This window comes from Phaenicophaeus curvirostris, chromosome 8, assembly GCF_032191515.1.
Source record: "Phaenicophaeus curvirostris isolate KB17595 chromosome 8, BPBGC_Pcur_1.0, whole genome shotgun sequence".
Classification (NCBI taxonomy): domain Eukaryota; kingdom Metazoa; phylum Chordata; class Aves; order Cuculiformes; family Cuculidae; genus Phaenicophaeus; species Phaenicophaeus curvirostris.
Window position 1 is genome coordinate 24,469,972 of NC_091399.1, and position 27,564 is coordinate 24,497,535.

Sequence of the window (27,564 nt, forward strand, 5' to 3'; positions counted from 1 at the left end):
TGCAAAAATGAAGGGATCATTTATGGAAACGCCTTGCATTTAGACAGCAAAAGTTTGCAGATGAAAGGCCTGTTTCAAACAGACTGTCTCACCAGCAGAACAGGGAGCAGCTCATTGTCAGTATCCTAATATTAAACTAGTAGGTTTTTCTCTTGCTGAATGAATATTTAAGCCTACGTGTCGTGGATGCAGTTTCTACACTAGAGGATGTCCACCAAGAAGGGGGCATTCCTTAGGAGAACTGATTCAAATTCCCATGGGTAAATGGACATTAAATCATATCTTCCTATGATAATATTCCGTTCACTGAATGAATAGTTAAAAAACACAAAAGGAAAGATGACCGCTACTAATTCCACCAGTGGGGTTACATTTTGAAGGCTACCTGACCTAGAAAACGTCTACTGGAACAGGGCAGAGAGCTGACATAGATAGAAAATTGTCCTGGCAGGTTTTACACACGACAGGGACAATCAGACAGGTCTGATTGCCAGACCTGTTATCCCTGGCATGCCTAATAAGTGTTTGTGGTGTTTAATCGTGAAGAATTAAACAGTAAAATTCAGACTTTCCAGCTGAGTCTCCTAGTGGGTTGAATTTTGAGCATTACCATTTCATTCTAAATAATAAATTATCTGCAGAAACTGGCAGTTTTGCATTCATACCCTGCTAAAGTCCTCTAGGACACAGTTTTTAGGCACTAGGCACTATGGAGTGTGTGGTTGCTTCAACTAATAGTTTCAGTGATATCAAAACATCTGTGTGTGAATCACTGAAAGGAAATTAAATTGAATTATAATTATCAAAGCCATTTATACCCTAAATTAGTAATCTAGCTATTCGCAGAGAGGTCAACAAGTCAATGGACTAAACAGTTACTGGCAGTAAGTGGCTTACAAGGGTAAATGATAATTGCAGACAATGTGGTGGTGCCTGCAATCAAGAGGACAGGGATGCTACAGAGCTGGCATCATTTTTGTGTAGGAAAGGAGCCGTAAGAATGGTAGAAGTAGGTGATCTCTAATAAGAAAGTTGCAGAGCATAACAGACCCGTTATGGTACATTTGGGGCTTGAGACAAAACACAGATTCCACTTGCTTTTTAAAGTTAAAATACAAATAAATGAGACAAGATTTTGTTAGAAATTTTGTTGGTCTGCTCTGAAATACTGTCTCACTTAGCCAGACACAAAAGCAAGACAAGGTTTCTATATGAGTATAGGTACCAAGGGAATGGTTTCCCTAGTGATGATCCCCATATGTATTAAGGACCCAGCTCAAATTTATTATACAATCTAGAGAAAGACTGCATGCTGAAGTACCTAGATTATTACTTTTGGATGGTTTGTAACATTTTTACATCTCTCTGATGAAAATACTTGACAAAAGACAGCTCTACTTTGGAAGAACTATATTAATCCTAAGTAAAAAGTCTGCACTTTGCAGCTTGGGAAAGCATGAATCTAAAACACTGATTCTATGTAAAACAGCCCTGTCACCCATATGACATGGATGCCACTACATGTTCTCCACCAATGATTGATGTGACAAACTCCATATGTTAATAGGAGGCTGAGGAAAATCTTCCTTTTTCCCCAGATGGAAAAAATATGTAACTGCGGTACACAAACACTCTTTGCAGAGTTTCTCTGTTTCCTCAGCAGTAATAACATATCTAAAAATAAGACTTGGATCTGGAACAAGAAAAATATCATAGCCTACCACCGCCCCAGTTTTCAGCACAAAAGACATTTAGATGTTTAAGGGTGTCAAGGGAAAGTGGATTTTTATTTATAGTGACCATGCTTATTATTATTCAGCACAATTATCTGGAGATACAACACAGAAGAGTGCTTAAGGTGTTGCTTTCTGAGTAATTAACAAAGTATTTCAAACATAGACAAAGACTGGTAGATCATTCATCAGTGCTTACTTAGGGAAACAGCTCCCAGTAGTTCAGCCACATGGGTTTAGGACTGCACCTTAAGGGAACCCCATAATTAAACAAAAGGAAAATAATTACAATTGTTAGCTATGAATAATTTATTATTACTGGAAGAACTAATAAACCACAAGATAGATAAAGTGATATCTAGTTGAGAAATCATAGAATCATACAATAGTTTGGGTTGGAAGGGAACGTAAAGATCATCCAATTCTAACCCCTCACCATGGGCAGGGACACCTCCCACTGGATCAGGGGCTCCAAGCCCCATCCAACCTGGCCTTGAACCCCTCCAGGGATGGAACAGCCACAGCTTCCCCGGATAACCTGGGCCAGGGCCTCCTCACTCTCACGGTGAAGAAATTCTTCCTTATGTCTGGTCTAAATCTGCCCCTCTCCAGTTTATACCCATTGCCCCTCATCCTATCACTATGTTATTTTGTTTTGGGACTTTTTAATTTTTCAGACTTCCAGAAGAGATTGTACCTGGTGGGGTCACTGTACATAAATTAAACTGTATCACCGCAAAACAGAGATTTCTAAAACCAAAATTTGACTTTTCTATATGAGCTTCCTAAACCTCATATACAGGCAAAGAAATGTCATTCAGGGGTTGATGAGTGGTGAGTTACTAGATTATGTTATCAGTCTGTAAGATATCGATTTGTTATTGGGCAGAGATGTATAATAATAATAATAATCATCCTTTAAATCTGAAAAATATTCGACAAAGTTCAAAGAAAACATTTAAAAATCAATTTTGAGACAGAAATAACAAGATTTAAATGACATACAAAATGTCTTAATGCTCATTAACTTATCTGTGTGTGAAGATGATCTGATCAAAGTTCATTTCTTTCCATTTGATTTGTTGAATACGGTCAACTCACAATTCACACAATAATGTTATTGTGCAACAAATATCATAAAGAAAGCTTACATTTTTAAAGCATTCCAGAGGCTGAAAAAGTTTTTTTTTATCTTTGAAGAAGACCGTGTTCCAGAAAAATTTTTCAGTTGCAAGCATTCTGCCCTGCATTTGAGAATGTAGAATAATTTGAATGAATTTCAAGAATTCTTTGTTATAAACGTAAAACTAAAAGTCTGTAAGAAGAGAATCACTGCTGATATAAAACCCTGGTGACAAATTGATTGACAGTTAACCTTAATTTAAGTCTTTATACTGTTTTACGTACTCCTTTTTTCTTCTATAGCATGCATGTTTTAATGAATTTGTTTTCTATAAAAAAGGATCATGATCACAACAGCTGTTACTTGTAAAAAGAGATAATGTCTTGGTTTCTTAGAAGTTATTCTTGTTGATAGTTTGCCTGCAGCCAAACTTTTCCTGTTTCACAATCATAATATGTTTATAGTTTGGAGTGAAAGACCACTGTCAAGTAGTCCACAGAGCACACAAATTCTCTGTAGCATATGTACACACATTGTCTCAAAAGAAATAATGAAGTTTCAAGAACTGAGTAAGCCAGAAAGCTGTTTTCTTCCTTCTTTATAAGAACAGTTGGCAGTAATAAGTCTGGGGTTTATGGCTATGATTATTTAATACTTTCAGTGTTAGTAATTTCTTAGCAAACACTGGAACTTTGGGAATTTCTTTAATACTGGGAATTTCTTAACCTTTATTTCATTAAATAAGTAAGGACAGGCTATAAATATGTAAAATCTATTATCTTCAAAAGGTTACAAGCATAAAGTATAAATAATATTCTAATAGCCACACATTAGATCAGGAACATCTTCCACATCAATATTGAGCCCACTTCCACACAAAGAAATGACAAAGTTGCTAAAGGAAGAACTTGTATGTTAACACACAGGCAAAACTGTTTGTAACAGGTTGAGAGGAGGCTACGAAGATGATCAGAGGGTTGGAGCACCTCCCATAAGGGGGCAGGCTGAGAGAGTTGGGGTTGTTCAGCCTGGAGAAGAGAAGGCTTCGAGGAGACCTTATAGCGACCTTCCAGTACCTGACAGGGCTACAACAAAGCTGAGGAGGGACTGTTCACAAAGGCTTGTGGTGACAGGACGAGGGGCAATGGGTATAAACTGGAGAGGGGCAGATTTAAAGTAGACATAAGGAAGAATTTCTTCATTATGAGAGCAGTGAGGCCCTGGAACAGGTTTCCCAGAGAAGCTGTGGCTTCCCCATCCCTGGCGTGTTCAAGGCCAGGTTGGATGGGGCTTGGAGCCCCTGATCCAGTGGAACATGTCCCTGCCCATGGCAGGGGGGTTGGAACTGGATGATCTTTAAGGTCCCTTTTAACCCAAAATTTTCTATGATTCTAAAACTGTTCTTGCAGAGAAGTATCCCTGAAAAATATCAGAGCTGCAGAACTGAGAAGGCACCATCTGCATCAAGTGGTCAAGTGATTTGGCATGAAAATGTTTGTTAGATCCTAACCCTGAGTCATCTTTGTCTTCTCCCATGGCTTTTCAGTAACAGTACTACACGTTTGCTCCTTCGTTGCAATGTTCATTTGCATTGGTTTCAGTCTCTTTCACTCCTTTCGTAACTTATTTTACAGCTTGTGCCTTTCTCACAGCTGGATGACAAGCAGGATTCCCATTGCATGACATGTAGCCCATGCTGATGAACACTAATTCTATGCATGGATCATGCGGTGAAGCATAGGGGAAGAAAATTCCAATAACATGCTAATCTTTTAAGTAACCATCTCACACACAACTGGAACAGATTTTCAGGTGGATTCAAATCCTGTCCTAGGACTTCCAAAAGGTACAGATGATTTTCAAAGCGATCCAGCCCTAGCACATTTCCCTTGTTAATTATAGCATTTATGGCTGCATTTTGAAAACAGCTAATTTTCTAATGAGCTCACAAAATTCCAAGGTCATAATTTAAATCTGGTTTACTTTATAAATGAAAATATGTGTAAATCAAATTCTGCAGGTAGACATATTTGTTTGGTACAGAACATGGAACTTTTTCTTAGGCTTTAATATATAAAACACATACTTTTGCAGAGCTAAATATTTGGGCTCTGAATTTTCACTCATTGCTTTACGTCTAACTGACGTATGTTACAAATCTCTTAATATATATTAAAAATTACAGTGTCATATTGGTATTTATGAGTGAATCTATGAATTATAAACTTCCCACTGGTCAACACAGAGAAAGATAACCATGCCCTGCTACACTTCTGTAAGATGCCAAACTTGCTTGAGTTACAAGGAAGCCAGTACTTTTGGGAATAAAGCAGAGGACAGAACAGCTTTTGCCTTCAGGAAAATGAAGCTTGAAGCTGAAGAAAGGCCAATACTGCCCTGGTAGCTTGGGATGAATATCACAGGTTTTCAGTAGAGCTTTGCTAGAGTTTTTACCATGGGCTTTTTGAGCAGACAGTTCTCCTATACTGTGTTATTCTCTTATATTTCCTTTTAATAAATCTGGGAGAGTTGAGATTCAGGGGATGTGTATGGAAATTGTTTCCCCGTGGTTGAATTTCTGTGACCTAAGCAACACTGACCAGAGTCTATTTGAATGTTCAAGAGCATTTTTGCTTCAGAATTGCCCTGGAGGGAGATTCCCCAGATCCATGTTCATGCTTTGTCCTAGCATGCACATGGAACAATGAGAGGCAGAGACTTGGCTCTCTCCACTTTGAAGGGCTGCATTTTGGAACTATAGTTCTTTTAACTCAGTTAAATGTAGTTCTTAACAGAGTTCTTTAAAATACAGCTCTTCTATAGTTCTTCTGTTTCTTGGTTTCGTTGGGTTAGTATTGTACCTGGTCTGATTGTCAACATACATCAGAATACACGGAGAAGAATCTGATTCTAGAGTTCGACAGCTAAGGAAATCTTTGCAGCATCAGTGAGGCTGAGCTTGCAGTTGTTCCACACTAGCCCGTCACAGAGATGTTTTTAGGCTCTACACCAGAAATTGTTTTGCTCACTATGTCAAAGTTTCTTAGAATGAGTATTTCTCATTTTGGATGGTCTCCTGTGCAAAATAAGATGAAGAGATACTGTTTCCCAAAAGGGTACAAACATTCCCAAGTAGAAACTATCACTGATTATGTCTGTTTGGAACTTTTCTAATCATTTTGAAGGTGTTTGGTAATATAAAATGCCTAGGAAAGTCACTATGTCCTCTGGTTGCCAGATATATTATCATCAGTAAGTGCTTTTGCCTTCAGGAAAAGCCATGTCTAAATACATTGTCTTCAGTTTAGCCATGTCTAAATACAGGGTTTAATCATCCAAATAGTTCAAATGAGAACGTAAGCCATTTAAATTAACCTGTTAGTTAATCCACTGTAGTTCTTCTGAATACAATTCACTAGCTATGAGAATCACAGTGTATTACATCAAGATCATATAGCACCTGCAGTGATGGTAGTGTCTCATGCTAATGCCCCTAAAGGTCTAAAAAAGCAGTGAAGTGCAAATCAATTTCCATAATCTAAGAAAGAACTATAGTCTTTCCTCAAAGCTTGGCTCACAAATGACCTGAAAAAATATAGTGAAGGTGTATAAGATAATTTGTAATGTTACGTATCTTGCTTTCACATAAGAAGTACTTTTAAATCTCGATCTGGAAGAATTCAGGCTAATTTTCAGACTTGAGAGGTTCAAAACAACATCATGTGAAACAAATCGCACTCAAATCAGATTTCAATGCTTTAGATAACCACAATGCTGGTGAAAGTAGGCTGAAAACCCTGTCTCTTTAATTTCAATTTGGTGCCTTGGCCTCCTTCAATGAGCGTCTGGAAGAAGCTGCTAATTGGTAGCAAGAGGGTGGTTTCATTTTTCTGTGACTACCAAAGGCAGAAAACATTCCAGACAGCTATTTGCCTAGGGCAGGGCACGATAGCCAGGGTGGGAGCATCAGAAAAATGCTCCTGTTCTGCCAAGTCAAGGGCTGCTGCTGCTGTTGTGGGGAGGGCATGAGGTGGGGCCGAGGTTATCGACGTCTTGGTTTCCCAGCAGTTGCTGCTCGGCAGTAGGAATGGCACCTCTGCCTTGCAGACTCGCTTCTAGAATTTACTTATTTGTGCCACGCTAATGGTCCTGGCTAAACTGAAAATGATTCAACCACTTTTGACTTCAAATTTTTGAGCTGCCATGCACTGTTTTTTCTTCCAGTGTGACTAAAAGAGCAAATCAAATAAAGTGTAACTTACAGTTAGTCTGCTGTTGCGTGAACTTGGTATTAAAAGCAAAATAATTTAAGATTTGCACAGGATTTTAATTAGAGAAATTAGTTGTTCAGAGTCCTCTATGTACTATGTTCAAACCTACATTGAGAGAGCTGGTACTGAGACAACTTAGCAGGGAGACAGGTCAGGTAAAAAATTTTGTTGGCTTGCGGTATTTTGTTGTAGCAGAGCATGTGTGCAAGTACAAATTTGCCAATCAACACCAGTAAATCCCTTATGGATTCTGAGCACCTATCCTAGGAGACCATATTAAAAGTCCTATGAGAGAGGTAGAAAGTGCATCCATTTGATTATATTTGATGGCACCTGAGAGCAACGGGATTTTTTTCTCTTAGGACCAATTATGAAGACTTGAAACATAGTGAGTGTGCTGTACAGAGAAAGAAAAACGAATGTTTTCTGAATTATGAGGAGAGGAGCTTAAACACTATCAAAATATTTTATCAGTTGTAGGTATGTAGATATCTAATATAAAAAGACATCATTTTTTAAAGCCAGTATCTCTAGATTCATGCAGTGCAACAAAGCTTATTAATATTATAATAAAGAGAAGGACCAAGGCAGCCATTGAATAGTCCATGAAGTATCCTCATTTAATATTGATAGGAAAAGGAATTGGGAGACCAAACACACAACCATGCAATGATTCAGATCAGTTTCGATGTCACTCATTCCAGCAGATTGTTTTGAAATTTGTCTAGGACTACATGTGTGTGACGGAGATATGCTGATGATACAGCCTTCATTCAAAATATTTAGTGTTAAGAAGCCCTAAAACTCTCACCTGTCATGCTCATGAGGTTACAGGCCTTTTTTATCTGTGAAAAAAAAAATAACAGTTTTAAAGACAACTCACAGCAACTGAAACAACTCACTCTCAAGTCTGATGGGACTATTTTTCTGTTAATATTATGACCGTTATACCAAAATTACCCAAATCTTTTACCAAACCAAGAAAGATAAACTTATTTCTGTTAGAAACTCTCTTCAGGTATTAGGCTTCATGTCCTCAATTCCAAGGAGAAGCACACTGCTGTTATGGCATTAAGTTGCACCAGGGGATGTTTAGATTGGATACTAGGAAAAATTTCTTGACTGAAAGAGTGGTGAAACATTAGAACAGGCTGCCCAGGGCAGTGGTGGAGTCCCCTTCCCTGGATGGGTTCAAAAAGCTTGTAGGTGCTTCAAAACATGGTTTACTGTGCATGTTGGTGTTGTGTTGATGGTTGGACTTGACCATAGACATCTTTTCCATGTTAACGTTTCTATGTTCTGAGTATATAGACTTGCCTATATTTTATTTTAGAGTTATATTGAGGGGAGAGAGAGTATATTTGTGCTAACTCATTGTGTGAATATCAACATCAGTCCAACTGCTGCAAGGGCTGGCCTCCAAAAGGTTTAAGGCTTAATTTTCTGAATAATTGAAAAAGGTAGCAAAATCTAAATGGTCAGAGCTGTGATTCCCCTCGTGAAACGATCATTGTTTACATCCAGAGATCAGAATGTGCTGCGTTTAATAGGCAGCACTGCTGTCACCATTACCAAAACTTGTGTGCTTAGAACCTCTTTCTGACCATAAGTGAGTTAAAGGAAGGCCTGAAGATAAAATGGAAAGGAGAGGGGCGATATTCAACATAAAACAATCCAGGCAGCATCAGTGGCAAAGTCTATAATCTTTACTGGGAGCATAAATGATAAAATATATCATTATGACACAAAATCATAATTCTGGGATCTTGGCTGTGTGTGGTAAGCCATTGATCTGGCACCTTGTGACTTGAAGTTCTTGTTTGTTCTCTCGCTAGAGGCTGGAGTACGCACAAATGACCTAATGGTGAAACACCCTGTTCAGTTATTTTAGCTCAATGAGTTATTGGCTGCAAACTCTGTTTCTAACAGAAAGTATAGACGACTTTTCAGTAGATAGTCAGCTGTGACCATATTGCATCTTTAAATCCATCCAGTCTGTAAAAATACTTGAATACTATCTGGTAACCCATGAAACTAGTTTGATTGGTTCCCAACAATTTTCTGCTTTCAGTGCTTCTTCCTCATATTATATTTGTTAATTATGGTTGGTCAGGAAACCTCCAAATCTTTTTCCTCTTCCTTGGCTGACTAAGTGAGAATTATTTGCCTTGTGTAAATATAAATGCAGTGACACACTTCAGTACATTTTTAAAAGCCTCTTTCTGATCCTAATACCTCTGGCTACATCTTTGGAATTTACTTTAGTAAACATTCATGCCAGCAAAACCCAAATGAACAAGGTTTTTCATAAAGCAAATACACAAATGACATTAATGTGGCTTAAGTAAATTCATTTATAAATACAAGCAAATATTCATGGAAAATTTAGCTCCATTAGCAGTCCCCAGAGCTTGTCAGTCTCAGATGGGGTCAAGGACAGGAGGATATAATAGTGTCAAAGAAAAACAGATGCAGGCAGATAACTGCTGTGTGATTCAGAGATATAATTCACCTGAAGTAAGAAATGGGATCTGAAATGCAGCCCCGCTCTCTTAAATAGAAGGCACTCAAGCTTGTTTTTGTAGCAGGTTGCAATTTTCTTAAATAGTCTGTTCTACGTGTTCTTTTCCAGCCAAAATATATTATATGTTTCTGTACTTTTTGAAGTGGGTAGTGTAGAGTGGCGTGATTACAGCTTTTAGCAGCCTCTTTTTGGCTGCCTGGGTGTCCTTTGGTAATTGAAAACTTGTTTATTGGCATCATTTGTTGGACTTTATTTAATCACTGTCTCTCCTCTAGGAGCTGCTTTATCCCTTCTGAGGGCTGACTCTTCGCGTAGGCTTTGTCTGGTTTCTGGCACTGGGCGGGCTCCGTTTCACGCAAGCGGATTTGTAATTTAGACACAGTGAGTAGCCACCAGCGATCTTGTGGCGGGGGGCAGTGGGGATCTGCTTGTCCGGGGGGCTCCGTGGTGCTGGCCGCGCTGCTGGAGGCTCCGATAAGTACCTGAGCGAGGAGAGATGCGTCTCCCTCGCTCCACGCTGGGTGGCTGCCAGCCGCTGCCGTCCCCGCCAAGGCCACCCTCATCTCACTGAACACAGCAGCAGGCAGGCTGGCCGCGGTTTTTAATTGGGAAGAGTTTGTTTAACATTCCGCTGTTTCTCAAAGTGGACCCTTGTTAACACTGATCACTTAGATTTCGGTTTAATCAAATTACATACAGTGTATACGAGGGTTTGGTCTAATTTAAATATTGCTTTTTCACCCTTGTCAGCAGAATACTTCCGCTTTGTTTCTTATTAATCCTGACAGGAAAGAAGAGGGTTTTATCTTTGATTACTGTGTCTTTATGGGGCCTGACAAAGGGTGTTTCTAGCTGGCACTGAGAAGGATGCTGACACAAGAAATAAAAGGGCTTCTTGGCTGCTATGAAAAAGATTCAGGGACTGCGTTTGCCCCAATACAATCACACTAAATTTCTTTTTGACCCCTTAGGAAAAGCTGCGGCCAAGATTCTTCTAATAGGATAGTTACAGGAAGGAGGAAGAGCCATCAATTGTAGAGGCCCAAGTGGTTATTGCAGCTGAATTCTCCACTTATCTGGGCGAGAGGGTTTAGAGATCAATATTGAATTGTTTCTTTTACTGTGGAAATGATACTTAAAAGAGTCACTGAATTACTTTGTTTGTTTTATGGGTTGGTTTGATTAGTGCTTTGTGTGGAGGATTAATTGTGTTGGATTAGTGCTTCATATTCTTCTATTGGCACCCGCAGAAGAAGATTTATCTTCATATATACGTGGTGAGCACATATCGTCTTTCTTTCTACCAGTCAAGGTGCCAGCTCAGAAAATATGAAACCCATTCATTGTGCTGGGGTAACGTGGGCAGGGAGCAACTAGCAGCCAGGTGTACCTGAAACAAGAAAATAGGAAACAAGTGGATGTGATGCATACAGTTTATATTCTTGTGAATAGAATGCAGGCTGTACATTCCACTGCCTTTGTGTCGCTCAGATATTGCCAAAAATTAATTGTTGGAAAAGCTCAGGAGTGAATTTTAAATGTGCTTGTTTATTTGCACTAGAAAATGAAATACATGGAGACATGCCCATACATATACATACAAGCCTATTTATAGATGTGTGACACAGGAGAGACTTGGCTTTTGCTGTTGGATGACAGATTCTTCAGTGCTCTGGCACAGACCCAGTTAAGCAAGCCAGACAAGAGGATAACTGCCTTCCTCTGAGTTTATAACAAGACCACCTACTCAATTAGTTTGTGTTGGTGACAGAAAATTAGAATGCCTGGATTGTTATTTATTTATTTTAATCAACTACATTATTCTTAATGCAGCAGGAATAACAAGGTTCTCGATGCTTCTCCCAAAAAAAATCAGGCTTTTGGGGACTGTGATGTGGGAAGGGAACTGCTGGTGTTGTCCAAAATTATACCCTGTGCAGTGGCTTTTCATTAGTTTATTCTAAGATGACTTTTAAAACCTATTCTATCCTTTGCCAGTCAGTTTTGAAGTAGTCTATCTCTTTCTCATACGAGACAGCCAAAATTTGTTTTTTCGTTCCATGGCAGGGTATATAATGATGAAAAAAATACCTGATCCTGTTTACCAGCCAAATTTCCTTCAGGTTTGTCTCTCCCAGGGACTTAAAGTCATGGTTCTTTAAAAAAGGTTCAAAACTATAAAAATTTTATTAATATTGTTTATGAAGCAGCATGACACTATTTAACTCCTAGTCATTCTGAATGTTTCATGCTGCATATTAACAATTTTTAATAAAACTCAGTCCTTTAATAAAAGAATTATTTTCAAAATAATGAAAGTAGAAGAGTCATTGACAAAATAGGAAAGCATTTGTGAAAACATGGTCTGCTCACAGTCTATGGAAGCAGGAAAAGTAGCTACATTTGTTGAGTGTGTTCCTGACTACGCTTCTTTTGTGTAGGTTTTTCTTTCCCCACTGTTTTAATATTAAATGACTGTATTAAATCTTCATGAGTTTCTAAGAATTGTGCTATTATTTTTTGTTGTTATGCAACATTTGCTTTTATCGGCAAGTTGCTGCTTTCCCCTTGCGTGGTACCAAAACTTTCTCAGTTCGAAATACATACTGTCTCCACTTCATTGGAAAAGTATTTTTGCAGAGGTTCTGAATGCTGGCAAAAGGAGAAAGCTAGAGGGAGGCCACACTACTGAATGACCTCAAAAGCAAAGCTATCAATCTGGTAAAAAGGTACCTAGTACCTGTTGTAGAACAGGTTGAGCAATTAGAAGCACCTAGAGAATGAAGAAGATGAAGGAGAAATACACTGAGCAGACAGATTTCTGCCCTTTTATTTCTGATTCCTGTGTGTTTGGGGTTTTTTTAATTCATTTTCTGCCTTTTCCTTTAAGAAATAGCTGGTATTTATTTCACATTGTACAGTTAGTTCTAATATTAGGTGCACTAACGTCAGTGGGAATGGTGAGAAAACGTGCCACCTATGACAGACACAAAGATACGTAGGTCTTTATATCTATTTATCCATAGCATGTATGTGACTACATTATACTCTGGAAAGCTTATGAATTTCCTCCTTCCTGCTTTGTTTCTTTCATTCTCATGGAAAAAAATAACAGTAGCTACCTTTGGTGGCCTGCTGTACTTTAGATAAGATTTTTGATACCTTCGAACTAGAGCTTCCTTATGTACCTTATGAGATCCAGCAGTGTCTCTCTCTTATGTCTCTAGACTATATCTAAAAAGCTGCTTGGCCAGATGGCACTGTAGAGCTGTAACATTTAAACATATTTTTGGCAGCCCTGTGCATGCATAATGTCCTGGGTGAAATATTTCTGCTTGCCAAGCTAAAAAAGTGTGTAAACTTCAAAATTACATCCAATGACACCTGAATATCTTTCTATTTTTTCTTGGCTAAGTACCTACAGAGGACTTGGCTTACCCAATGATAAGAAGAGTAAGCAGAAGTATTCTTCACTACAGTTGTTATCTGACTCTTACCAAAGAATGTGACAAAAAGTCTTGTAGTATTCTGGATTTTTCAATCTTGAACTGCTGAGAAAAACTTACCTATAATGTGTCATTGGTTATTTATAGTTATCGCAGTATCTGGAAGAATTTTTATGCTTCGTGTTATGACTATAACTGTCTGTTACTCCTATACATGTTTTCCCCATGGTTGTTGCACAGGCAGGCTCCTCTCTACTACATGTGATAAATCATTTAAGACTTCTGTAAATTGTCTGACCCCTTTTTTAGTTGGGGCACACAATTGACATTATTTACCAAAACCATGACATCTGGTGATACTTACCAAACTGATGACTGCAACTAAAAATAATAACATTATTAACCCTATGGAAATTCACAAAATAAACATTGGGAATGTAGGAAGCAAACATGTAAAAAAGTGAAAAACACTGACCAAAATTTCAGATCCTATCTAGTTCCAGAAGAAACCATATCCTATTATTACTTGGCGAGTGCATAATTAGGGCTAAGAGTAGGGGCAACTTGTAGAATGACTTGTAGTTGAATTTTGATGCCTGTTGTTCTTCAATAATACTGAGTTCTGGAGTCAGTCCTTTGGGTTGTTTCTATTAATTAAAATTTATATTGTAATCTTATGTACCTTTGAAGTACTTCTAACCTGCACTACCATCTTCTAGTTTACTTGTGGAATAAGCATACTTGGATTTAAACTTATCCGTAACTCGACAGTGACTAATATTATTCAACTCGCAATGAGTACTGAGACATGCACAATAAAAAGCTAAATTCCCTGTGAGTTGTGACATTTGCTGTCTGATATTCAGCTGTTAGATGTCCAGTATGAATCCAGAAGTTGAAGCTGGGTGGTGAGACCCCCAGCATTAGTGCATGGGGGAGTTAAAACCCTATTCAGAGCTGCCATCATAAGTTGGCTTACAGGAAAGAAAAAAACTCCTCAATCAAGGCCTCGGGGAGTCATTTTTTTCCTCCTTGGGTAGGTGCCTGTATTACCATTCTTCTTTCCCTTACAAGTTTCAGGCATTGCTATCTTTTAAAACACACATAAAAGAGGAATAACTCTTCTCTACAACAGCCTAACACTTAGTATGCAGGCTTGCACTCAATTCTTAGTGTCTTCACAGACTTTCCGGTACTTCAATCCCCTTTTTCTAGTGGAGGAGATTTAAGTAGGTATTTGTACCTCTCGGGAATATGCCTACCAAACCAGCTAGGCAGCAGTGGCATGAATTCCTCTCCTGGTGTAGTTGTACCGCTATGTAGAAAGCTGGGGAGCAGAGAAACATAAAGCCATAATTTTTATCAGGACACTTGCCAGAAGGAGTGGAGTCTCGGGTCCTGGTTTCTCTCTACTTAGTTTGATTTCTGCTTCTATATTTGATAGTAAGCAGCTTAGGTTTTGGATCAAGCTTGTCCAGCTCTCGAACATTGTCTAGACTAACAGATTCTGTTGTTCCTGAATTTACAATTCTAAACGTTTTGGGAAACTTGCAGTGGATTCAATGAAATTTTAGCATCTCCAGGACTAAACAGAAGCTGAATCGTCATAGTGACTGCATTAAAAAATCTTCCAGCCAAGAATAACTTCGTCACCTTCCCTGGAGGGGTTTAAGGCATGGGTGGATGAGGTGCTAAGGGACATGGTTTAGTGTTTCATAGGAATGGTTCAACTCGATGATCCGGTGGGTCTCTTCCAACCTGGTTATTCTATGATTCTATTCCTCCAAAAGACGATGGACCTTGCTACTTTCTCTGCAACCCTTCCATAAATACTACTTCAAAAAATTAATTTAAGAATTGAAATGAAATGAAACGACATGGTTAAGAAAGATATGAAAATCTTAAGCAAAAGCTGGGGGAAAAGGGGGAAAAAACCTAGAAAAACAGAAGAAGCATGAAAAGATATTAAAAAAACCCAACTCAAACCCAAAGTATAAAACTGCAGGGAGGGATGAAGAGAAAAAAACAGCAGCAGCAAAAACATGAAAGAATTCTCTGGGTATTGTTTGAAGTACAGTTAATTCATAGAGAGGATGGAGCTTTAAAAAATTAATGGAAGTCTTATAGATTAAAAGACTAGAGGAGGACAGTCTTTCAACTACCACCAAACCCAGAATTCCATAGAAATTAAAGCCAAATGTAGCTAGTTTTCACCAAATCAACGATCCTGTGTTTTACAGTACTTTTGCAGTCTCTGCTTAACTTGGACCTCAATAGAAACTGAGAGGCAGGAGTGGTAGAGCCTCTGGTTTCAGGAGAGGATCTTGCTTCCCACCTCTTGAGTATGTACTGATTTCTGTGCCTGTTTCAGGCATTTGGTGACAGTGAAGCTGTGCCTTGCAAGCATGGTCTCTCACCCTTACATAGCCCTGAATCTGGGCTATTCCAAGAGAAAATGGCTCTTTCTCTTGTTGTGCAGTTTAGAACCAAGGCACAAAAAGAAAGACAATTCTGAGGAAAACATCATTGCCTGCCAGGAGAATGTGGAGAGATTAGAGGAATGCTGATGAACCAGAGCCTTTGAAAATCTTCCTCATTTGTGTGACCTCAGCAGTCTTGCTCTTCTTTAGGGAATCCTTGAAAATACGTTATCTTGTATATATTTTATAGGTTTTTTATATACCTATCATGGTTCCCTTAATATTACTGCAGTTTTCTGATTGATCATGGCTTCAAAATCACTATTGCTATTTGGGCCATACTGCTCCACAAATGTATGATCCTGTCTTCTGAGCACAGATGTTGCAATGCCGGTTTCTGACCCCCAGATGTGTTTATTATAAGCTGCTCTTTGTAAAGAAACTGCAAATAATGATGAAGGTTCAAAGTGGTAGGAATTGCAAGCAACTGAAAACATCATTTCCTCTGTTCTGCATTCCACTCAGGTTCTCTAGTGAATATATGCTGTAGATTGTTTTATTCCCTGATATTCAGAGCCCTATATATTTTAAATATACTCCTTGCTATAAGCTCTGACAGCTACATTCCACTGGAATCACAAAGCTGTGACCAGAAGGAGAAATCTCACTAGCACAGAGAGGTGAACTAAGCTTATGAAACTTACCACAGAAATAAATAAAAATGACTCTCAACCTCACAGCATTCAGCAAAACCCAGCTCATTGAATTGGCTATCCCTCATTAAATTTCTCATGCACAGACACATACACACACACAGTTTTTAATCTCATTTTTTCTGATCTCTGGAGAAAGGAGAGGCATTATTTATTTTTAAATTCTTGGCAGAGTCTGGATATTGTGGTGATAATCAACTTGTAAGAAAATAGAAATGCAACAGATAAACAGTACCATCTTATTGCTTATATTAGAGAAAAAATAGATCTCCATGTTTTTTTCAGCTCCCAGTGGAAGAGAACACGAGATTATCACAAGGTCCTTTAGTGCTATATTCATAATTGCTGAGAGGGAGCATAAATGCTGGAGAGAGTATGGAAAACAATAGGCAATGTTGGTTTAATCCTATTTGATTGAACTTAGACCTGCATTTCTGAGATCTAGAAAGAGTCACATCTAGGTCTTATCAAAGACTGCATGAGACTAAGCCTTTTTTTCATTGTTGGGGAAAACCCTAGATATTTTTTCTCTTTGGCTTGGAAAATTATGCATGCAATGAACATTGATTCTCTGACACTGGTGAGCACAAGAACTCATCTTGAGTTTTCAGTGAGAAACCGTTATTGGAAACAGAGAACGGTGTTCCATGGGACTGTGGCATTGAGTTTGTAACTTTTTATTACAATTCATGTTGTGTTACTCAACTAAGATTTCTTTTTTGAAGTGTGGCTACAGACAACTGTCAGAAATTGTTTAGGTTTGTACAGTTTTATTTTGGACTTTTGTGTGCTTGTTGTTTTTATTGGTGACTGGCCATAACTGGATACCAGCTGCCACTTCACATGCATCACTTTTCTTCTCCTTCACAATGTTTGAAAAGACATTATTTGTGGAAGGATATAATGATAGAATATATTGAATATTTACCTTTAGAATACTTCTAGTTGCTGGAATCCATGCAATGACTTCACATCTTCTGAAAATCCTATAAATACAACGTGGTAGCATCCTAATCTTTATTCCTTTACTTAGACTTAAGAACCATTCATACAGAAAAAGTATTTAATCTGTGTTAACTGTTCCTGGTTTAAAATTTATCAGACCTGTTATGAAAGGTTATACATTATTACGTGGCTGCAGCTCTAATGATTTGCATGTGATGTATCTGATTCCAGAGTGGAGGCAGTTTGATGGTCTTAATTCAGCCGTATATTTATTCCTAGTCTAAAGAGTGGTGTGGATGATGCAACTATTACATGAAATTATGAGCCTGTCATTAGTCTACATTTTACTACCCCTAGCCTAAAGAGGCTAGGAATTCTGTAATTGTGGCTTAAATCCCACCCAGATAACATTTCTTAGATTTACAGACCTTTATAGATTTTTCTTGTTTTCCTGTCTGGCAGCATAAGGAAATACAAGAGTTGCTTCTCCTCACAAAGGTCTAGGAAACAGGGATGAGAATTACATTAAGGATAAATTTCTCCACTTGAATGTGTTTGGCACCTCAGTATGTATCTAAATTCCAGAATGTAACCTGACCTTTTGGTTTCATATCTATCTAACTGGATTACATTTCAAAGAAAGGTCTTACTAGTTTTATATCTGAAATAGATTATCTAGAGATGAATCACTTAAAGTTGTACATACAGCTCTGTCAAAAATGAATACAGTTTCCCTTTTTTCTTATCCCTGTGATGCTCATTTGAAGGATCCTTCAGTTGATCATGTTCGTGTGTATCTAGGGGTTTTCTCTCTTTGGCATGCTGTTATTCCAGTGGGAAACATCAGGGAGTAAGACACTTGACTCCAAAATTGTTCAGGATGAAGCCAAAGAAAAGATAACTTCTTATTTCACATCATCCATTCATATGGTTGCAAAGAGTGTTCACTTATGCTTATTGAAAATACTTTCCAAAATACTCTGCCAAAGCGTTACTTATCAGAGACTGGCATATGAAGGAAGCACCACGTCCTGTTTTGTTTCTTTTTTAACAAACGTGGTTATTTTTTTGCAACATTCTATTTCATATCAGTAACAGAACTTTAGGGGGTTTGAAGATCAAGTCAGATCAGCATCCAAAAAATTGAAATCTTAGTCCATCTGTCAAGCTATTGCATTTCACTTATAATACATTAGCTACATTTCATTAACTGCAGTTAGTTCCTCCCCCAGCACAAGGTACTTGCCTATATGAAAGTAGCCAATAAAATTATTACTGTAGGGAAATGGAAGAGATCCACACTTTTGGCATTTGAAAATCCACATGCAGCACTTGGTTGAATAACCCTGTATATTTATCGCCAGAATAACTATCTGGTGTCTTATGTGAATATTTGTGAAGGTAGAACAAAAACCTTAGAATTGTATTAGAATCTGAATTATAGAATCATAGAATAACCAGGTTGGAAGAGACCCACCGGACCATCGAGTCCAACCATTCCTATTTACTATTACTATTCCTATTTACTACAGCATATTGAAACACCTTAGCAAAGTTTGGAGTGTGAAAGGAATGTCTCATATAACTCTTGTTTAAATAAACACACAGCCCAAGTCGCGTACATCTCAACAAAACCAAAAGGACCTTGGTCACAATGATAAAAGACAAAGCACTTCTGTAGATTTGTCGAAGACATTTTATAACAAAAAAAATCAAAATAGCAGAAAGGAATTGAAATGCCTCTCTAGAATTCACACATTGGTTAAAAGCCTTTGATTGTGAATCTGAAAAATGCTAAATAAATAAAATCTGACAGTTGTTTCCACTAAATACCTTCTGCTGTGATCTGAATACCAGCTGTCTGATACTTCCAAATACGAAGCAGGTTACAGAGTTGGATTAACTTCATCCCACCTAGAAAGGTGAAAATGGTGTTCTCGCTCCCAGTACTGTTAAAGTGATAATTGACTAGAAATAAAGTGGTAAAGATGATGCAACTATTATATGAAATTATAAACCTGTCGTTAGTCTGCATGTTCCATTGAAATCAATGGTAGTTTAAAGTCAGTAGGGTCAGGGAGATGAAGAATATTTGATTCTTATTACACATTTCCTTATTCTCTTAATCCTCGAGAAATACCTCAAGGATTTCACAAAGAAAAACCTGGTAAATTAGACCTTGGTTACTTACTACGGAAAAATAGAACAATCACAACCTCTGCAATAGGTCTTGAGTCAGAATATGGAAATATTCTTTGTAGGGCTGAAGGAATATTCAGAAAGACATCTGGACTGTCCAGTTGATATTGCAGATTGTCAAGGGAGGGTCCATAAATTTCCAGGTTTCCAGGCTTCAGCTGCGTGGCTTCTAGCTTCTACGGCTGATTTGTTGTTGGAGAATGTTGCTCTCCCTGATGTGTCGCTTTCCCTCTGAGGACCCTCTGAAGAAGTGCCCTGAGACAATGCAGGTTTTAAAAACAGCTCGTAGTTCCTTCCCAGACTACCTCTCCATCTTCCACGTGTGACTGATATAGAAATATTTTTGAATAATATTTCACCCTAGTCAGTAAAGTAGGAGTAATACGCAAAATTTTGGGAAACCCAAAAATTATTATGGTAGTATTAGTATATTTATTGTGTACTTATTATATATTGCTTGTTATTTGTTTTATTATATTAGTATTGGCCTATTTTTCTTCAAATAGCTGATTATGTTAATAAGTAAAGATGTCAGTTATGAAAGCTAGACTTCATTAAATATTGATTCATAACTCACAAAGCCTGTCCATACTTTATTACACAAATAAAAGAAAAATTCCAGAAGCTGTTAGTCTGTACAAACCATTCATGATTTTGGTAATAATTTTCAGGAACACTGCTGCTGACATGCCACCTTGGGGGCAACCGCAGTCATTTATTTACTTTTTGATGTGTTTGGTATAGCATTGTCAGAACAGGAAAGATGCAAACCAATTAAAAAATCCTCCCTATGCCCAACTGGAGTAATTTACCAACACAGAGCCCCTTTGATGCGTTCAGTTTTATTGTGAAATAAAACACTGTGTATTTCTTACAGCTTTTGACGAGATTCATTTTGAATCTTTGTGTCAGGAGATGTACAAGTGTTATCTGTAAATGAGAAATGTATGCAAGGTACTCAACTACTGCTGAATTTCAATGAACTTTGCGGTTCTAATGTCATGAAGCTCTGTCAAATGTTAACAGAAATTAAAGGTAAAATTCATATGGAGCTTTCACAAATCACAGCCTTATCTGTCAACATTTTATAATAACCTAACAGTTATGATCTATCAAGGTATTAAAGTGCAATTCTAAACCCCAAAGGAAACATCATGACATTCTCAGACCAGTAAAATAACAATAAATATTTTTATTGAACAGAATTGTCAAGCTTTCCTTTCAAACTTCTCTCACTAATTGCATTTCAAACAACTTCTATTGCAAATGCTGAGAATAGACAGGGAAAAACCACTGAGACTGCTATAACTTTGAAATACTTTAGATACCACTGGTTTATGTTTATTTAATGGTTCTTTCTTCCTGCATTTTTTAAATTTTGAAAAATGAATTTTTGATAAGGTAGTTTTCTTTACAAGCACCTTAAACTGTGGCACTGCAAGTCTCAGTTAGCAGGGCAGGAGAGACATTAAATACATGAAAGCATTCCATCTTATCTGTCGGCACTTAAATTTCTGTAAAGACTTTTGTAATATGAATCTAGACACTATATAGAAATGTGGAGCTTTACGCTCAACTACTTGGCCCAAACTTTGAAAAATCTATCAGGCCAATGAAGTTCATTGTGCTTATTCAAAACTGTATTAATCTTATTTTCTACTGATGAAAACTTAAAGGCTTAGAGCCAAATTCTGGTCTGCATTACAGCCTGGTGTCACTGTTCCAGTGTTCAAAGGGCTAGAAAGCCAATCATAACAGTTAGTAAAGGGTTGGATCAGCTTCATCTGATTCCTCCCTAGCTTTCTGAGGGAAAAGTCATAGAGAATTTCAAGCATTCCCTGGTGTAACAACATCTGCTTGGAATTATCTGAATAAAAAACTATCTCTGAGGATTATATCTTAATTAGTTATCAGTACCGTTGCCTTTTCACTGAATGGTTCAGAAGTACATGTTTGTTTAAGGTGTGGAAAATCAAAGGTCAGTTCTTTTATATGTGTGTTTATACATAAATATTATACCCACATACGTGCACGTATGTACACATGCACACCAGTCTAAGGGGATTAGAGCTCTCAAACCAAGATTCTGTGATGTTGAAGATGTACGCTAACCACCCTCTAACACTGAAACTATTTTTGTCTTACCTGATATAGTTCAGCATTCAAAGGATCAGGGACAGATAGAAGTACCGTTGACTGCACAGCTGTGTGTCATCATTACAGCAATTCAGAAGATAGTTCTTATTCTTTCACTGGTTTAGAATCATAGAATTGTTTAGGTTGGAAAAGGCTTTTAAGATTATGGAGTCCAACCCTTAACCTAGCACTGCCAAGTCCACCACTAAACCATGTCCCAAAGCACCACATCTACACATCTTCTAAACCCCTCCGGGGATGGTGACTCAATCACTTTCCTGGGCAGCCTGTTCCAGCACGGGACAACCCTTTTGGTGAAGAAATTTTTCAGTATAACCAGTCTAAACCTCCTCTGGAACAGTGTGTGATTATACAAGCAAGTACATCTGACTCTTAAATGGGTGCCTAGGGATTGGAAATAAAAGTGCCTTTGGAAGGGCTTGTCTTTCTCGCATCTTAGAAGTGATATATAAAACTTATAGTAGCTGTTTACGCTGAGAACCTAAAGTTAAGGCTTATCTTCTAAACTGGTGGTTAGGACATGTGCTTTAGAAATGTAGGTTCATCTCTCTTTGTCTGGAGGTAGATGTTAAAACCATATTTCCCATGTGTCAGGCGGAAGTTGTTATCAACTGGTTTATTTATTAAAAAGAGGTTGTCTTCTGTTATGAGAATCTGTCCTTTCATTTCCTTTGCATTTTTACACAAGAAAAAGAGAGCTTTTTGGTTGGGTTTTTTTGTTTTTTTTTTTTTCATTTCCACAACAAAAGCCCTGATCGCTTTAAGTTTTGTTTGCTCTGAACTATGTTTTGAGGAACATTTTTTCTCTTTCAGTTCAGCTGCCAAACCACAAATAATCTCTGTCTCCTTATGTTATAAAAACTTAATCTTAGGTTGAGGACAAACTGTAATAGCTATAATAATTTCAGAACCTTTGAAGAGCTGCTTTTTTGCCACTTTTGCGCTGTAGAAATAGCAAGCTAATTTTTCATAGTGTAGTCCATTTAGTATAATTATTGTTTAGTCGTAATTTTCCACAAAGATACCCTCTGCGCCCTGCACGTAGGTTTTGATGCAGCTAATGTGAATCACTGTTTTGAGAGTTTTCTTATTTAATCTATATGACGTTGTCACCAATCCAGCAGGATTTACTTGTGGTCAAGCATGCTGTCTCGGAGAAGGGAACAAAGTGTTCTTCTTCTCTAGAAAAGAAACTGCTCCACGGTGCTTTCCTTGGACCTGAAAAGGAGTCTGGCTGGACTTTCCTTCTGTACTCCAGTGGGACAAAGATCCCTACACTGGGATCCTCTTGCATGGGAGGATTTGCGCATTGTGGAAAGTGTTTTTCATGTGCTGGGAAAATTTCACTAATACAAAAGCTGAACTAAAGAATACTTTTGCCACAGGGAGATTTCCTGCCTTCATTATAATCCTCACTAGTTGTAAGCAAATCTCTAGATGTTTACTGCAGTTGTCAACAGGTCCCTCACCTCAGAACCTTACTGGGTCTGCGTTATTGCATTCACCATTTTCCCAGAATATGCTTGCTTTTTAGAGCCTGGCACATCATATTTCTGACTGGACTTCACTCCCTTGCTTGGCTTCTTTCCAGTATTCCCCAAATCTACTTTCAACCCTCATTAGATCTAGGAAGTGCAGCAATAAAAGAAAAAAAATCAGTGGAAAACACAGTAAAATATATTTCCTTACTAATTTTAAGAAGAGTTATGAATGTTTATTTGTAAAGAATAATGATCTGTGCTCTCTTCACTGTATGATACTTAAAATTATTTCCTGCAAAGATCATGTCTCTCCTGTAAAACGAGCACTTGTATTCCATGCACTGACATTCTTGATTTACAGGCATGTATGAAAATAAAAACTAGACTACCTGAGAGAAAACCTAAACCTCTCTCTTAAAATAAAAAATAAGCCAGATTTTCCACATGAGCTCTGGGTTCTGATTGTTACTGCATGCCAGCTCCTAGGCAGGAACACAGGGAGAGGTAGAACGGCAGTTAAATGATGGGTCTAGGGGCAATGGGTATAGACTGCAGAGGGGCAGATTTAGACTAGACATAAGAAGGAATTTCTTCACGATGAGAGAGAAGAGACCCTGGAACAGCTTTCCCAGGGAAGTTGTGGCTGCCCCATCCCTGCAGGGGTTCAAGGCCAGGCTGGATGGGGCTTGAAGCCCCTGATCCAGTGGGAGGTGTCCCTGCCCATGGCAGGGGTGGGACTGGATGGGCTTTGAGGTCCCTTACAACCCAGAATATTCTATGATTCTGTGACAGTCTTCCTTTGTTGAAGAGCTTCTGGTGAAGGAGGGCTGGTGGAAGGAAGGAGATTGCTTTCATGTTGCAATCTCTTTTTTGTCTAAGAATAGCTCAATAACGTATGAGTATTAAAAACTACAGAAGAATGCTATAAATATATTCCAAAGCCCGTTATTTAAATTTATTTTTGGAGATATAAATGCCTGCAAATACTCAAGGGTACATTCTATTTCAATAAATATCCTTGGCTGTTACAGGTAGTATCGTATATTATATAAAACACAGGAGAGAATCTGTGGAAGGCAAACATGAGAGCTCAGTCTCTCTGTGTGTGCTGGATTCTATAGCTTTGTTTTCGGTCACCAGAAATGCGGTTGAAGGACTTGTAATATGCAGAGTTTTACTTACAGCTTTTAGGTGGCAGTAAATTGGAAAGAGCTCTGGGTTTGTTAATGCAAAATTAGGTGAATGTCATATGTTCCAAAGATTTGGTTTTTGTATAGTTCTCTCTGTTGCTTCTAGACCTGGCGAGTTTGCTGTTTCAGCTTCTTCTTTACCTAGTTGCCTGGACTTAGAGTCTATATAATGAAACTAGAAAATGAGGCTTGGTGACTGGATTCAACCAAGACTGATTCACTTTGATTTTGATTTATTATTCCCTTTTAAAAACTTAGTTTGTTAGGAGCAGTTTCATTTTAATTTCCTGATTCAAGTCACTGCACTCTACTGAATAAGGTTTCAATTAGCTTGAGTACAAAAGACAAACAATAAGCATTCCTTTGTTTTCCGATAGCTTTCGAAGCTTGTTTGCTGGTACCAGACCTTGATTTCAGTGAGATGGTCACTGTGACTGCTAAAGCCTTCAGGGAAAGTGAAAGCAAAAAAAAAAAAAAACAGATAACATGAAGATGGCATTAAAACGTGAGAAATATTTCCGTGCCCAAATTCAGCTAGTAGTGTCAAGGATACATCATGAGGAGACAATAAAGAACTTGAAGGAATACAGAATCAGACAGTGTCTTTTGAACAGATGCACACATAAATTGTCTAGCATATATCAAAAGTGCTAGTACATTGTGTTCAGGAATGTTACTTTGCTGTGTTCGTAAAAACATCATTTAATAGAAAGCAACAAACTTCCTTAATTAAATAGATATGTGTGTGTATATATATATATAATGTTTTCATGAAAAAGTTAATATTTGGCATCTTTTGTTTTTCAGTTTAGGTACTGAAAAATGAACTTTAATGATTTTGGTGCCCGAACTCTCACTAGTATCAGGTACTTCTAGAGAGATTTGATGTATCAGCTTTATGGCAGGACAACATTAGTGGCAAAACAGTCACTCCTGGAGAATTTCTAGTACCTGATCACTGCCTGAAGACCCTTCACTGTCATTAGCTAAGGGCTTTCTCCATTGCAGCCCAACTCTCTCCTTGAAGCAGGGAAACCTCCACCCTCCATAACATCATCCTGTCGCTATGGAAACAAATGCATTGCTACGATTTCTGCACTAGGGGAAACAGGTAAGCCAGTAACCTGGCAATGTGACTGGAATAATTCTGCTGATTCCAGGGATAAACCTGAAATTGTTTGTTTCACTGTAGGATGGAAAAGGTAGACTGTGAAACAGTAAAGCCTGTTAAGCATAAGTGTCTCCAGTACTTAGTAAACATCTTCTAGGAAACTACACAAAGGAGGGAGATATTTGGTTTTTCTTCCATAGGTCTGGTACCTGCTGTGGTTTTGTTTTTTTATTTTTATTTTTGAATCTCTTTAGCCATACTAAACCTAGTCCTTATTCCGAGCATAAATGATGCACATTTTACTTGTTTCACAGAAAAAAAATTGCAAGGCAAACATATTTGAACAAAACTGTTCTGAGTTCCAGGTTTATGACAAAAGCTGAAACATAAAAACTTGTCAGGTTCTTTTTTTTATTGGTTTTCCCCCAGCCTTCTTGCCCATCATTGGAAACAGCGTCTACTTCAGCACTGTCAGAGATCTAGACTGCCACGAAAAAAGGGAATAAGGCATGGATATTTCAAAAATAGGTGTGACACCAGACACAAAACCTGTTCATCATCACTGAACTACAACCTCACCCTGCACCTTGTGAGGTTTTCCATGTGAGGAACGTGTTGTTTCCCTAGGCTAGCACATAAAACTGCTCAATCTGAACCATAAACAGGGAAGATGCATTCAACGGCTTCTGTGCTCTCTTTTCAAAAGCATGTCTGGTTCATTCTTTTGTAGCCCCTGCTTCATCTTGACATCTTTAAGTAACTTTAAAAGGCAGTTTTCACTGTGGTTTTTTTTCTACCACTTGTATTTAGTAATTCCACCCCTAATATTTTTTACTATCCGCTTTAGTTCTTTTCTTTTGGGAACATATAGAATATAGTTCAGTTCTTTCTCAAAAGCTATTCATAGCAGACAGAAAAAAAGGAACATCATGAGTTTATCCTGTATGGGAACCGTCTCCCTATTGCCTACCCACCTTCTGCCACGGGGATGCTAGCTGATATGTAGTAATATATATATCTCCTGAGATGCTCCAGTCTTAGAATTGCCCACAGGTTTTTGTCTGCACGCACTGAGTTTCATTTAGGAAGTGGGGGCTTTTGCCTCCAAAGAAATAGTGTGTTTTAGACACATTCCCCTATCTTTCCTAATAATAAAGATGAAAACAATGAGGACAGGCTGAGAGAGCTGGGGTTGTTCAGCCTGGAGAAGAGAAGGATCCAGGGAGACCTTAAAGCAGATTCCAGTACCTGAAGAGGAACCTACAAGAAAGCTGGAGAGGGACTTTTTACAAGGGCCTGGAGTGAAAGGACGAGGCGGGAGGGGCGGCTTTAATATGGAAGGGAGAAGGTTTAAATTAGACATTAAGAGGAAATTCTTCACGGTGAGCATGGTGAGGCACTGGCCCAGATTGCCCAGAGCAGGGGTGGCTGCCCCATCCCTGGAGGGGTTCAAGGCCAGGCTGGATGGGGCTTGGAGCCCCTGATCTTGTGGGAGGTGTCCCTGCCCAAGGCAGGGGGATTGGAACTGGATGGGCTTTGAAGTCCCTTCCAATCCAAACCATTCCATGATTCTATGATACTAATTCTTCTAGCAAAGCATTAAATTATTGTCAACAAATTTGGAAACAAAATTACAAAAGAGGATATTACATTTAAAAAAACTTCCCAGATTATAGTTAAGAGCCAGGTTGGATTTTAGTCGCTCCTTTGTGCCTTCTTACTTGAGAGGCTAGTGACTCAGCCACCAGTACTCAAAACAGTCTGACTGTGCATGTTTGAATACAATGAAATGTACTTTATATTAAATACCAATTTAAACCTTTCTTACTTTAGTTCTTCACTAAGCCAGTTTCTCGCTGTTTAACTGGGGCACTTTATTTCTCCTGGTCTAGTCTCCGTGTTCTCTACTTTCCTTCCACCCAGGCAGCCCTCGTGCGGGCTGCTGTAAATGTTTGCACTGTCAATGCTATTAGGAAACTGCAGTCCCCAGTTGTCCTGGATGAAATTCCTGGAGCAAACTATGTTTGTAGTTCATCATATGTTTTTTGTAGTCAGTGAGAAAAATAACCAGTCCAAAACTCCTGTACTCCTAACAGACTTGCCTAAATAATATGCTTCGTGGCACCACTGGATGTTCTGGGGAAGCCAACATTGCTTGAATATTTCTCTTTTACTGCTATTGTTGCTTTGACAGCTTTGATTTTATAGCAACTTTAATCATGTGTATCCTATTCCTTCACCTCTGGCATTT